Source organism: Nyctereutes procyonoides, unplaced genomic scaffold (assembly GCF_905146905.1).
Source record: "Nyctereutes procyonoides isolate TBG_1078 unplaced genomic scaffold, NYPRO_anot_genome, whole genome shotgun sequence".
Taxonomy (NCBI): Eukaryota; Metazoa; Chordata; class Mammalia; order Carnivora; family Canidae; genus Nyctereutes; species Nyctereutes procyonoides.
Window position 1 is genome coordinate 21,379,857 of NW_026575044.1, and position 14,090 is coordinate 21,393,946.

The following is a 14,090-nucleotide window of genomic DNA, read 5'->3' on the forward strand; positions in this document are numbered from 1 at the left end:
TTACTGAAGCAGAAGCCATTGGAGCAATTAATGGATTAGAATACTTAAATGGTAATTTCGATGAATTTCTGGAACCTAGAAATTAGCTTGAGAGTGACAAACTCCTGAGGGAGGCATCAATAGAGGAACCTCCATATCTTATGGTCAGGAACCCAACCATGCTTTTAGAGTGAGGAACTAACAAAGATCTTGTGTGGCTCTGGCTGAGGAAGAGTCAAAGTAACCACTGTGAAATGTGTCCAGAGCAGTCTCTACAACAAAGGTGTACTTTACAGAGGAAGAGACAATTTACCTTATCTCACCTGAGAGAAGATCATTTCCACAACTCCAGCCCCATGTGACACTTCCTGGCTCACTTAAGAGGGAAATTAAATTCCAACAAGCTCTTAAGAAGTACTGACAAACTGATTCTCAAGTATATTTTCTGAAAAAGTTCTAGAATTATCAACACACCACTGAGAAGGTGGTCAGAATTAAGGGACAGTACTCAATTTCAAGGATCACTATATAGCTACAATAATCAAGACAGAATGGTACTGGCAATAGGATACATTTATCATTAGATTAGAGGGCTCAGAAGTAGACTCACTCAAATATAGTCCGTTGATCTTTGGCAAAAGAACAAAGGCAACCCAAAACAAGGATAGTCTTTTAAACAAATGGTGGTGAAACAAGTGGGCATCCACATATGAAAGAAAATTTACACAAGCCTTCTATCTCACAAAGATTCAAAAAAGGCCATAGATCTAAATATAAAGCATCAGACAAAATTTGGATGAAAACATAGAATATCTAGATGATCTCAGTCTGGCGATGAGTTTTCAGATAGAGTATCAATAGCATGATCCATGAAAGAGAAAAATAGATTGGACTTCATTGAAGTTAAATTTTCTCGGGGCATCTGGCTGACTCAATGGGTCAAACATGTGAATCTTGATCTCAGAGTTGTGAGTTCAAGTCCCTTGTTGGGTATAGAGATTAAAGTCTTTTTTAAAATTCTCACTTAAAATGACAACATAAAACAGAATGGGAGCAAATATCTGCAAGACACACATTTGATAAACTACTTGTATCTAAAACATGAGGAACTCTTAAAACTCTGCAAACAAAAAATAAAAAGCATACCATACTAAAGATACATTAGATGACAAAATATGGAAAGGATAGACACTTGTTATTAAGGAATTGCAAATTAAAACAATGAGATACTACTACTACACAGATTGGCCAAAATCCAAAAAAAAAAAAAATCTGCTACTACCAATTACTGGCAAGGGTGCAGAGTAACAGGAACTCACATTCATGTGGTAGCAGGAATGCAGAATGGTGTACTCACTATAGAAGACAGTTTAGCAGTTTCTTACTAAAGTAAATATAGGCTTAGCCTAAGATCCAGGAACCTCATGTCTAGGTATTTAATCAAATGATTTGGGGTAAACAGGCCCACACAAAAGCCTGCACACAAATATTTATAGTAGCATTATCTATTATCAAGAACCAAAAAGCAACCAAATTTCCCAGAATAGGTATGTGATCAAACTGTGGTAGATCTAAATGATGGAATAGTATTCAGTGCTAAGAAATGAGCTAGCAAACTATGAAAAGGCATGGATAAATATTAACTGTAAGTGAAATAATTTGAAAAGAATCTTAAAAGACTATACACTCCAATTCCAGTTATTTGACATTCTAGAAAAGGCTAATGTATAAGAATAGTGAAAAGATCAGTGGCTGCCACAGGCTCAGGGAGAGGAGCAGGAGGGTTCAGTAAGTGAACCACAAAACTTTTTAGAATGATGAAATTAGTCTGTAGGATACACCAATAGTAGATACACATTATGCACTGGTCAAAACCCATCAAACTCCAGCAGCACAGAGTATACCTTCATGTATGCAAACTTATAAAAGTCACCAAAGATGTTAAGGGAATCCCAGGATGAAATATAGAATGTGATGCAATAATCTGTATAACAAACGTACAATAAACTCTCACTGAATAGGGCCTGGGAACAGCATGCTGCTCTATGCCATTTTGGCAATAAGTCTATAAAACTAATGGCAAAAGATATTGTACATAACCACTGCACTTTAAGTGATAAAAGTGTCTCCCATGGGGATAGGAGTTAATTCCAGTAATAGTATACACATATACCAGATTTGAACAACTAAGCAAAACAAATGATAGGAGCTAGGTCCTTTACTATTGCAGTCACAGTTCACAAATAAGCATGAGGAAGAGGCACATAGGGTCCATATGGCAATGGGTTAGAGTCAGAGACATCAGTGTAAACTCATGTTCCACTTAATGTACAGAGGATTACATAGGGAATTAATTCTAGATATGTGAGCTAGTAAAAACACATGTATTTCCTTGCTCTGTTAGCTGAGAGGACCTATAAGCAATGATACTCCAGTTAAAAAGTCCAACCAGTAGTTAGATCTTAGTTCCTAATACCATTCTTAAGAACACAATTGCACTCAGGCCTCCTTGGAGAAATGGCTGTTTCTAAGGTAAGGGAAGGAAATATACAAGATGAGCCTGGAGCACATTGTTGGGCCATAAAGTAAGAAAATGTAAAACAAATCAGGAACAAAACACAATGAGGTGGTAGGTCAAAAGGACACAGGAATCAACTGAAAGAGTTCCCAGTGGCAAAAATCGGAACTAGTAGAGAATGAAAATAAGCATAGTATCTGCTCTCCACAGCCCTTCTGAAAAGTGACAATGGCTCCACACTCATAACCATACACTGGAGAAAGAATAGCCAGGTATTTCCACAGCAGCTGTCTCCATAGGATATGAGGTGATCCTAAGAAGCAGGGATCCCCAGAGAGTCCTTACGATCTCCTGTTAGAGTCAGTATAGGAGAATCAGAAGTGGAAGAAAACTGACCCAGATCCATCTCCGTGTATCCAATATGCCTATAAGCACATCTGGTAATAATTTCTCAGTTCCAAAATGTTTAATTAGAAGGGACATGAAAATTAGTTCAGAAACTTCCTATTGGCTCCTGTACATGTAAAGCAATAGCTAGAGGGGTAGGGAAAAAAAAAAATCAAATGGAAGTACCTGCAACTTCTCCCTGCAGTGAAGACAGGAATCAGCAGTATCATATTCTGGAGGGACACATGGTCAGCACCACTTTCAAAGACTTGAATCAGTGATGATGGTGCCATCTAGCCCTAATCAATTCAGCAATGTGGCTCCTCCAAGAAGTCCAATGAATCACAGAAATAGCGGACTACTACAAACCTAGTCAAGTAGCAGTCCCAAATACAGCTGCTTTATCAGATACATTCTCTTTAGTAGAACAGATTAACTCATCCCTGGTTATAGAATAGTTCTATACTAAGAATCTCTACCAATGCAACCTTTTAGTATCCATCAGAAAGGAAAATTAAAAGTAGTTTGTTTTCACTTCACTTGGGATAGCCATATACATTTGTGGTCTTGAAGAGACAACTTAATTCCTCTGCTTTCTGTCAAAATATAGCTCAATGGGATTTGAACCATCTGGACATTCTGTAGAATATCACACTGCCCAATATACTATGGGAGGTTTATCAAACCTGGTAATAACTGGCAGTTACAGATGCCTTGGTAAGATACATGCATTCTAGAAAGTGAGAGATAAATCTCAAAGATTCAGGGACCTGCCACATTGATCAATATTTTAGGGGTCTGGTGATCCAGGCTGGATTAGCCCTTTTAAAATAAAGTTACTGTACCTTGCAACTTTTACCGTTAAGAAACAGTACTTGGTAAGCCTCCAAGTTTTAGAAAACACACACTCCACTCTTGGGGATACTGCTCAATCCCATTCATCAGGTAGCACAGAAGACTATAAAGTTTTAAGTGAGGCCCAGAGCAAGAGAAGATGTTTATATATTAGAGAAAGATATAGGAGACTATACCAAAAGTTCTAATAGGAAATTGAAAGGAAAACTTTAAGGTTTCCGGAGCAACACCATACGAACTTTAGCAATTAGATACATTCAAAAAGTTGCTTTGGCACTCAAGTTGGCACTGGTAGAAACTGAACACATAACCATGGAAGACCAAGTGACCCTGAGATCACAACTGCCCACCATACACTCTATACTCTTAGACACATCAAGTCGTAAGTTTGCATGGCCCCAGCAACAACTCATCATAAAGCGGAAATAGTTTCAGATATCAGGTTTGGACAAGTCCATAGAGTTCATATTGTCTCCTGAGACATTCTCTATCAGCAGCTGGAGAAAGACAATGACCTGTAAACTTGGCTCATGGATAAATCAGCTTGGTCTTTGTTCAGGTACAAGGCAAAAACAGACTGCTAGCTCACTACAGGCCCACTCAGGTAGGTCTTTGAAAGACAATGGTAAGGACTAATACTCCCAATGGCAGTGATTCAAGCAGGACACCTTGCTATTTGCTTTGGGAGAAAGTAAAGTGGCCCACAATTAGGACTCACGTGTACTTATTATGTGAAGTGGTAAATGACTTGTCTATTTGGTCAGAGGCCTTGAAGTTGCAATACTAGAAAACTGAGTGCAAGAAAAACCAAGAGGCAAGTGTTGGATTTAGGTGGGTGGCCACAGAATGCGAGAATTTGGGGACTGCACATAAATGCCCGACAGAAATTATCACCTGCAGAAGAGGTCCAAGTAGCTAAGTGGAGAAGTCTTCATTAGGTGTCAACCAGCTTCTTTCCTCCAGAAAGGGCTTGTCCAACATGATCAAGACTGAATTAGCCCAAGAAACAGACCTAGGAGCTATACATGACCCATAACATCCATAATATTACTAAGGCTGATACAGTCACTGCTGATTGTCCAGTATCTGAGCAAAAGAAGCCAATGCTGAGAACCTCCAATAAGATACCAAATCTCAAGTAGACCAGGGTCTCAGTGGTAAGTTGATTTACTGGACACCTTCTAGCTTGAAAAGAGACATGTTTTATCTCGGCAGCTTCATATTCTGATTAGTTTAATCTTTTCTACCCACAAAGCCTTAGCCAGCATGACCAACCCTATTAGTTTCCTAGGGCTCTCTCAAATGAGGGACTTCAAAAAACAGAAGTCTATTTTTTCCACAGTTCTAGAAGCCACAAGACTGAAATCAAGGTGTTGATAATTTTGGTTCTCTCGGATGTTCTGAGACTGAAATCTGTTCCAGGCCTGTCTCCTAGCTTTAAGGGACTAGGAACAATCCTTTGCATTCCTTGGTTTGCAGATACAGCATTTAACAGTTTTTGCACTGCCTCCTCTGGGTATTCTTCCCATCTCTTTTCCTACAAGGACCCTTGTTATTGGATTTAGGGCCTACCTTGATCCAGGAGGATGATTTCTGCCTGGTCATTTTAGATTTCTCAAGCCAAAATGCCAGTAGGTACAAAACAGAGTCACCTTGCTGACAAAAGTAATTAACTCCAATCATTATGAAAACCATTGATACTACATAATGGGGGAAGGAAGAAATTTTATATTCAGCTAATCCATTTGAGCATTTTGGTGACTTCATACCCAACTATAAGTGAGCAAATTCAGAAACCACCGTCTGAAAAAGGGATGGTAAAGGGTCTAAGACCCCTCAGGAATGAGGGTCTGGTTGGGTCACTCTATTAAGCTAGCCATGAAGCCCAGCATAGCCAATTGAGAGGAAATGGGTAATGGCAGAGGGAGAGAAGGACCAATTTAATCCAACTATTCTCCTTGATTTTTAAAACAAGATTACCCGGAAATTGTGACAAACCACAATGCTGGCAAAGTTGTATTTGAATGAAGGCACCTGAATGCAAGAAGGGAATCTAAATAGTGCAAGGATTGTACTTCAATGGAAGCTCTTGATGCCTTGAGCCAAATCCCTTTTGCTGAGCTGGTACACATAACCCCACCCATTGTTAGTGCTGGCTGCTAATCACTCATAGCTGCCCCCCTTTCCAAATTTTCCTTGACTAAATGCAAACAGGAGAAGTCTCATTTAAGAGGTTAAGCCTTACCCCAAGGACAGTCAGGGACATGATAGGTACAAAAGGCTTGTCCCTATGCTTTAAGTAGGGACCATCTCTATAGTGTGGTTTGTGCTACAGAGCTTAAGACCAAGATATAGCTAAATCTTTAGTCAAGGCTATTTTTCTTGCTTAACTTTTCTTCTCTTGCTATATCTTGCTTTTCCTAATAATCTTAGGGGTATGCACCCAATAAAATACTATCACAGGAAACACAAACTCGGGGGAGGGGCAAGATGGCGGAAGAGCAGGGTCCCCAAATCGCCTGTCCCCACCAAATTACCTAGATAACCTTCAAACCATCCTGAAAATTTACGAATTCGGCCTGAGATGTAAAGAGAGACCAGCTGGAATGCTACAGTGAGAAGAGTTCGCGCTTCTATCAAGGTAGGAAGACGGGGAAAAAGAAATAAAGACACAAAAGGCCTCCGAGGGGGAGGGGCCCCGCGAGGAGCCGGGCTGAGGCCGGGGCGAGTGTCCCCAGGACAGGAGAGCCCCGTCCCGGAGAGTCAGGAGCTGCACCAACCTTCCCGGGCGGAAAGGGGCTCGCAGGGAGTTGGAGCAGGACCCAGGAGAGCGGGGATGCCCTCGGGCTCCCTGGGTCACTAACAGACACCTGCGAGCGCAGGAGAGTGCTCCGAGCTCCCTAAGGGCTGCAGCGCGCACGGCGGGACCAGAGCAGCTCGGAGGGGCTCGGGCGGCGGCTCCAGGAGGGGGCTGCGGGGCGGGAGCGCGAATCCAACAGCGCAGGCCCCGGAGCAAAGGGCGCCGGGACACAGCCCAGGACCCGGCCTCCCCCTGGGACAGGCAGAGGCCGGGAGGGCCCAGGACAGCAAGGACGCTCCTGCCCCCGAGCTGAGCAGATCAGCGGCCCCGCCCCGGAGCCTCCAGGCCCTGCGGACAGAGAACCGAGAGCCCGAGCCCCGTAGTTCCTGCGGAGGCTAAATCCAGGCTTCCAGAGTTGCCATAGCAACTGCGGCTGTTCCTCCTGGGGCCTCACGGGGTAAACAACCCCCGCTGAGCCCTGCAGCAGGCAGGGGCAGAGCAGCTCCCCCAAGTGCTAACACCTGAAAATCAGCACAGCAGGCCCCTCCCCCAGAAGACCAGCTGGACGGACCAGTGATACTCCCCCGTGTTCCAATACAACTTGTTTTTGGCCACTCTGCACTGAGCAAAATGACTAGAAGGAAAACCTCACCTCAAAAGAAAGAATCAGAAACAGCCCTCTCTCCCACAGAGTTACAAAATCTGGATTACACTTCAATGTCAGAAAGCCAATTCAGAAGCACTATTCTACAGCTACTGGTGGCTCTAGAAAAAAGCATTAAGGACTCACGAGACTTCATGACTGCAGAATTTAGATCCAATCAGGCAGAAATTAAAAATCAACTGAATGAGATGCAATCCAAACTAGAAGTCCTAACGACGAGGGTTAACGAGGTGGAAGAACGAGTGAGTGACATAGAAGACAAGTTAATGGCAAAGAGGGAAACTGAGGAAAAAAGAGACAATCAATTAAGACCATGAAGACAGATTAAGGGAAATAAATGACAGTCTAAGGAAGAAAAACCTACGTTTAATTGGGGTTCCCGAGGGCGCCGAAAGGGACAGAGGGCCAGAATATGTATTTGAACAAATCCTAGCTGAAAACTTTCCCAATCTGGGAAGGGAAACAGGCATTCAGATCCAGGAAATAGAGAGATCCCCCCCTAAAATCAATAAAAACCGTTCAACACCTCGACATTTAATAGTGAAGCTTGCAAATTCCAAAGATAAAGAGAAGATCCTTAAAGCAGCAAGAGACAAGAAGTCCCTGACTTTCATGGGGAGGAATATTAGGGTAACAGCAGACCTCTCCACAGAGACGTGGCAGGCCAGAAAGGGCTGGCAGAATATATTCAAGGTCCTAAATGAGAAGAACATGCAACCAAGAATACTTTATCCAGCAAGGCTCTCATTCAAAATGGAAGGAGAGATAAAGAGCTTCCAAGACAGGCAGGAACTGAAAGAATATGTGACCTCCAAACCAGCTCTGCAAGAAATTTTAAGGGGGACTCTTAAAACTCCCCTTTAAGAAGAAGTTCAGTGGAACAATCCACAAAAACAAGGACTAAATAGATATCATGATGACACTAAACTCATATCTGTCAATAGTAACTCTGAACGTGAATGGGCTTAATGACCCCATCAAAAGGCGCAGGGTTTCAGACTGGATAAAAAAGCAGGACCCATCTATTTGCTGTCTACAAGAGACTCATTTTAGACAGAAGGACACCTACAACCTGAAAATAAAAGGTTGGAGAACCATTTACCATTCAAATGGTTCTCAAAATATACCCTAAAAACTATAGAACACTTCTGAAAGAAATTGAGGAAGACACAAAGAGATGGAAAAATATTCCATGCTCATGGATTGGCAGAATTAATATTGTAAAAATGTCAATGTTACCCAGGGCAATTTACATGTATAATGCAATCCCTATCAAAATACCATGGACTTTCTTCAGAGACTTAGAACAAATTATTTTAAGATTTGTGTGGAATCAGAAAAGACCCCAAACAGCCAGGGGAACTTTAAAAAAGAAAACCATATCTGGGGGCATCACAATGCCAGATTTCAGGTTGTACTACAAAGCTGTGTTCATCAAGACAGTGTGGTACTGGCACAAAAACAGACATATAGATCAATGGAACAGAACAGAGAACCCAGAAGTGGACCCTGAACTTTATGGTCAACTAATATACGATAAAGGAGGAAAGACGATCCACTGGAAGAAAGACTCTCTTCAAAAAATGGTGCTGGGAAAATTGGACATCCACATGCAGAAGAATGAAACTGGACCACTCTCTTGCACCATACACAAAGATAAACTCAAAATAGATGAAAGATCTAAATGTGAGACAAGATTCCATTAAAATCCCAGAGGAGAACTCAGGCAACACCCTTTTTGAACTTGGCCACAGTAACCAGAGAAGGACAAACAGTGTATGTTCTCATTCATTTGGGGAATATGAATAATAGTGAAAGGGAATATAAGGGAAGGGAGAAGAAATGTGTGAGAAATATCAGAAAGGGAGACAGAACATAAAGACTTCTAACTCTGGGAAATGAACTAGGGGTGGTGGAGGGGGAGGAGGGCGGGGGGTGGGGGTGAATGGGTGACGGGCACTGAGGGGTACACTTGACGGGATGAGCACTGGGTGTTATTCTGTATGTTGGTAAATTGAACACCAATAAAAATTAATTTATAAAATTAAAAAAAAATAAAAAAATAAAAAAAGATCTAAAAAATTAAAAAAAAAGGAATCACAAACTCTGGCTCTGCTTCTAGAGAACATATGTCATATATATATATATATAAAATGTGGTTTCTAAAAGACTGAAAAATGAAGCAGAAATTTTAGTAGACCCATAATGTTAGTAAGGAAAAGAAATGGTATTCAAAGCCCACAAAGTAGAAGGAGCCTGGTAAACATTTCAAGCTTGTACTTATGACACTAAAGAGCTATACACTCAACTTCTAACTAGCTCAATTCCCTAACTGAATTAAAGTGATCTGCCACTGTAGTGAGACTAAAATATCTATAATTTCTCATAAACAACGTCTAGCTTTCAATGGCCAGGCACAGAAATTAAAAAAAAAAAAAAATAGGAGTAAGAGTTAAAATAGCAAATAGAAATAGACCCACAAGTGATGCAAATTTTCAAGTTAACAATTAAAATATTATGATCAGGAAAATTAAGATACAGTATTTCAGCTAGTAACTTTTTAATAAAGTTAGAATTCTAGAATTTAAAAACAAGTGAAATTAAGGAGTTTAATAAAGTTGACCAAAAATGATTGATGAAAGGAATTAAACAGGAACACAGGGCAAACAAATTGAAACAAGGAGAGGATAAAAGATAAGCACAAGATACATGGTTTACAGATTTTTGTAGGATAATAGACATATAATTCAGGGGTTAACTTCAATTTTGTCATACTAACCCAGAGGACATGTGGCAGTATCTAAAAGTTTTTTTTGTTTTGTTTTTTTCAGTAACAACTTCTAGAGGTTGCTACTGGCATCTAGTGAGTAGAGACCAAAGATATTGTTAAATATCCTTCAATGAAGGATATTTAGACTCCCACAAATGTGAATTATCTGATACAAAAATGTCCGTCAAGCGGCTGTTGACAAGTGAATATACCAAGAGTCCAAGGAAAAGAATAGAATCTGGCAGAAGCAATATTTAAAGAGACACTGAATGGCTAATCTTTTCCCAAAGCTAACAAAACCTAACACAATCACTTAAAGGAACCCAAAGTCTCATGTCAGCTAATTGCAACATATAGACTTATTTGATGCTGGACCAGACAGGCAAAAGAAAGGTCAGTCAGAGAAGTTTTAAACCTCAACTGGCTAAACCTTCAATAATTTAAGAAATCATTTTTAATACTTGCCTACCATGTTTTGATCCATGATGCTGCTTTCAAATTCAGTAACTAGATAAGCTCCCAGTCCAGACCACCCATGTACTTTCAGACTCACTACCAAACTATTCTGACTGCATCGTTCAATCACATGGACTAGGCAAACAGTAGTACAGTGATCAAAGACACTAAAATATTAATACATTTGAGTGGGACACAGTGTCTACCACAGCTCACTGGCTTCTACCTCCCTATATACACTCTCTAAAATGAAACCTTCCCATAGCAAGTGATAAGCACATATGTAGGTGCTATGTATGGGCTAATCATTACTGGCTAAAATTTTGTGTGAAGAACTATAAAACTTTATACTGATATGACCGATTGGTTATACAATTATTAAAAATAGAAACCCATCCTCATTCCTCATCATACTCTAAACATCCTTCTCCTGCAGATTAGCTACCCTCATTTCCAGGGACCAAATACCTTCTCATTGGCACACAACAGCCCAGACTCGTCTTGACCAGAGCAATCCTTCGCACATTCTCCAGAAAAATACAGCCCGTCTTTCTGAAGGACTCTATCCCTAGCTATTTGTACTTTGGGTGTCCATTCGCCCATATTTTTAAAAATATTTTATTTATTCATGAGAGACATGGGGAGGATGCAGTGGTGGGCAGAGACACAGGCAGAGGGAGAAGCAGGCTCTATGCAGGGAGCCTGATGCGGGACTCTCCCAGGACTCCAGGATCATGCCCTGGGCAGAAGACAGGCACTAAACCTCTGAACCACCCAGGGATCCCCATTCACCCATATTTATCTCTTTAGTGTGTAAGCCTCTTTTACTAGCTATCACAATACTATGCACACACATAACTTGCTACCTACTTATTAAATAGTTAAGTAAATGAATATACAAACATGTGAAAATATTTATGTCCCTTCAAAATAGAAATGAATCATTCAATACAACCAGTGATGTCAAATCATTGCCCCACAGAGTAAAGGATGTGAGTTTGTTAAATTGATGTTCTACTTGGATGGAAGCCACTTTCCAAATGAATGTGTCCAAATTCCCTTTATGAGTGCTTGGATATGGTGCCATGCTGTGTTTTCTGTGAAAAGCAATTGTTAAGAGTGCCAAAAAAGAACTCCCATGAAACCTGGTGGGACCTTCATTTTATCCAGTTTCCAGATTGTAAAGTGATTGCTTTGGGTTTCTACTATTTCCCATTCTCATTACACTCTTTGTCACCAGAATGGATTTATGTGGTGCCATATTCTGCACACATTACAATGTTTGTCAAGATAATGAATAGTCTGAAAATTTGAATTTCCAATACAGTCAGTGAATTATGAAAGTGTGTCTTAAAATATTTCCTCATTCTGCTCACTCATCCAATAGGCTCAGCTCTCCCTCCTCTCAAAAACCTAACTGTTGCCAGGAAGAGGTCTAAGAGGTCAGTGAAGCAAAGATTAGAATATTGAAAAGGTCAGTGTGGAATGGCCACTTCTTTAATTCACACCACATATTATACATTAAAATTCTAGGCTCTCACCCTTATGACAAATGAGAATAGAAAAATAGCATAAAATTAATCGGCAACACTTTTTAAAGTGACAAATGGTTATTAATTTCTTTGGTATTCATTACAATAACATTAATCATAAAAAAACTCTTTGAATGTAAAAGTAGCTGTGTGCAGTTCCATAGGAATTTGGTGGTAATTTAGCATTTATTAAAGTCCATTTACAATGAAGTGTTACTATATTAATCCTCTTCTGTGACAAAACCTGTAATAGGCGAAAGACAAAGTCTGCTCCCTCTGTAGACTTGCCATGTCAACTATGAGGCCAACTTATGTCTTTAGTTAAGATTTTTATTTTAAGTTGTCTCTTATTATGGTTAGCCCAAGTCCAAGGTTCAAAGAATGTAAAAAATTAGGAGGGCTCTGGACACCAAGGGGCAGGATATAATTTTTTAAAAACGTAGGTCAATGAGTTTTTGTATTAGCTGCAAGTTACCCTAGCAACTCAATGACACTAAATATAGGACTCAACCTTCTTAAATGTAGGTGACCATTCCATGCATAAGCCCCAAGCTTCATTCTGACTTGTCACCTTGTTGCCTTCATTAAAATGGGAGGATAATGTCCATTCTGGTGGCACAGTGTATAATGTAAATGGGAAATAGAAACCCAAAGCAAAGACTATGGTCTACTGATGGGTTAAAGGTAAAAATCCCTTCAGATTTCACAACCATTGTTTATTCCTCTGAATCCAACGCCATTAAAAAAAAAAAAAAAAAAGCTACTACTGGTCTACTGGCATACTAGTCAGCTTCTTAGTAATACCCCTAACATCAGCTTGTTGTTCCTGACAATTTATCATCATTAATGAATACTGTTAGACACTACACTACACACTCATTCAAGGAACTAATATGCATGAAGTCAATCTTCACAATTCTAGGAAAAAGCATTATCATCATCATCCCTATTTTATACAGATGAGGAGAGGAACACAGCATACAGAGGTAGCAACTGGCTGAGATTTGGATCCTGTCAGTTAGGTACTAGAGTCTACCCTCTGAGAGATGACACTTTGCTGCCTCTTGTCTTCCCAAATGAGTGGTTTGCAACAACATCTAGTATGAATTAGAAATCTAGAAACGTTAAAGGAAGCTCAATTTCCTACAAATTCAGAAAGACCAAGCATCAATCCCTCTAAATCCAAGGTTTAAAAAAAAAAAAAAAAAAAAAAACCTGTTGCAACAGGTACCAAGAGTTACTGATCCCTGCAGCTCTGGGGCAGCCAGACAGGGTCTAGTGTAGCCTAAGCCAACAGGCCAGTTGCAACTACCATCTGCCTATTCCAGGCTCCTTGGAACATACTGGAGAGTATCAGGGTCTGAAGTACCACATACCTTCCGGCCACTGGCAAGGTAAGTGATGCCTGTCATGTGCTGCTGTGTGCACTGGTAGGCTGAATGCAGATGAGGAGGTGCTGTGCTATTTGGCAATACACTCCAGGAGGCAAGCTGCAAAGCATTCGACTGTTGTTGAAATGAAGAACCAACAAAAAGGCAAGAGGTCATATTCTGGGTAAACAAGGAGAATTTCTATGCCCACAGTGGGGCCACCTGAGGGTAAGGTGGGGGCTCTCTGGTGGGAGTACCAAGCCTTCAGGCAGTGCTCTGAAGCACCGCCTTCATAGATGTTGAAAGGCCTATCAATTTGCAGCTGATGGGCCCTTTTATTAGCATTCAAGCTATCTGCAGAGTGACAGCTCTAACAATCCATGCACAGTCTACGAATTAGAGCTCCATTATTACTTCTAAACACTTAACATCAAGAAGTTCAACTACATTTTAATCTTTTCACATTATCACAAGAAATGTCAACATTTCGTCCATGAAAGAAAAGAGCTGTCAGACCCTTAAGTGTAATTTCAACTGTTGTAGATTGTAAAATAATTGCAGAAATTGTTTTAAGTTTTTTTTTTTTTTCTGAAACCATCTGTGGAATGAGAGTTCTTTGTTGACAAAGATAGTCAACAATTTAAAGATGTTACAAAAAAAAATCTTGATTTTTTTTATCAGAAATTGTATATGGTCATTGCGAGCATTAAACCTTGTATTAAAAAGCTGAAGCAAGTTCAGATTTCTCAGTAAAAATGA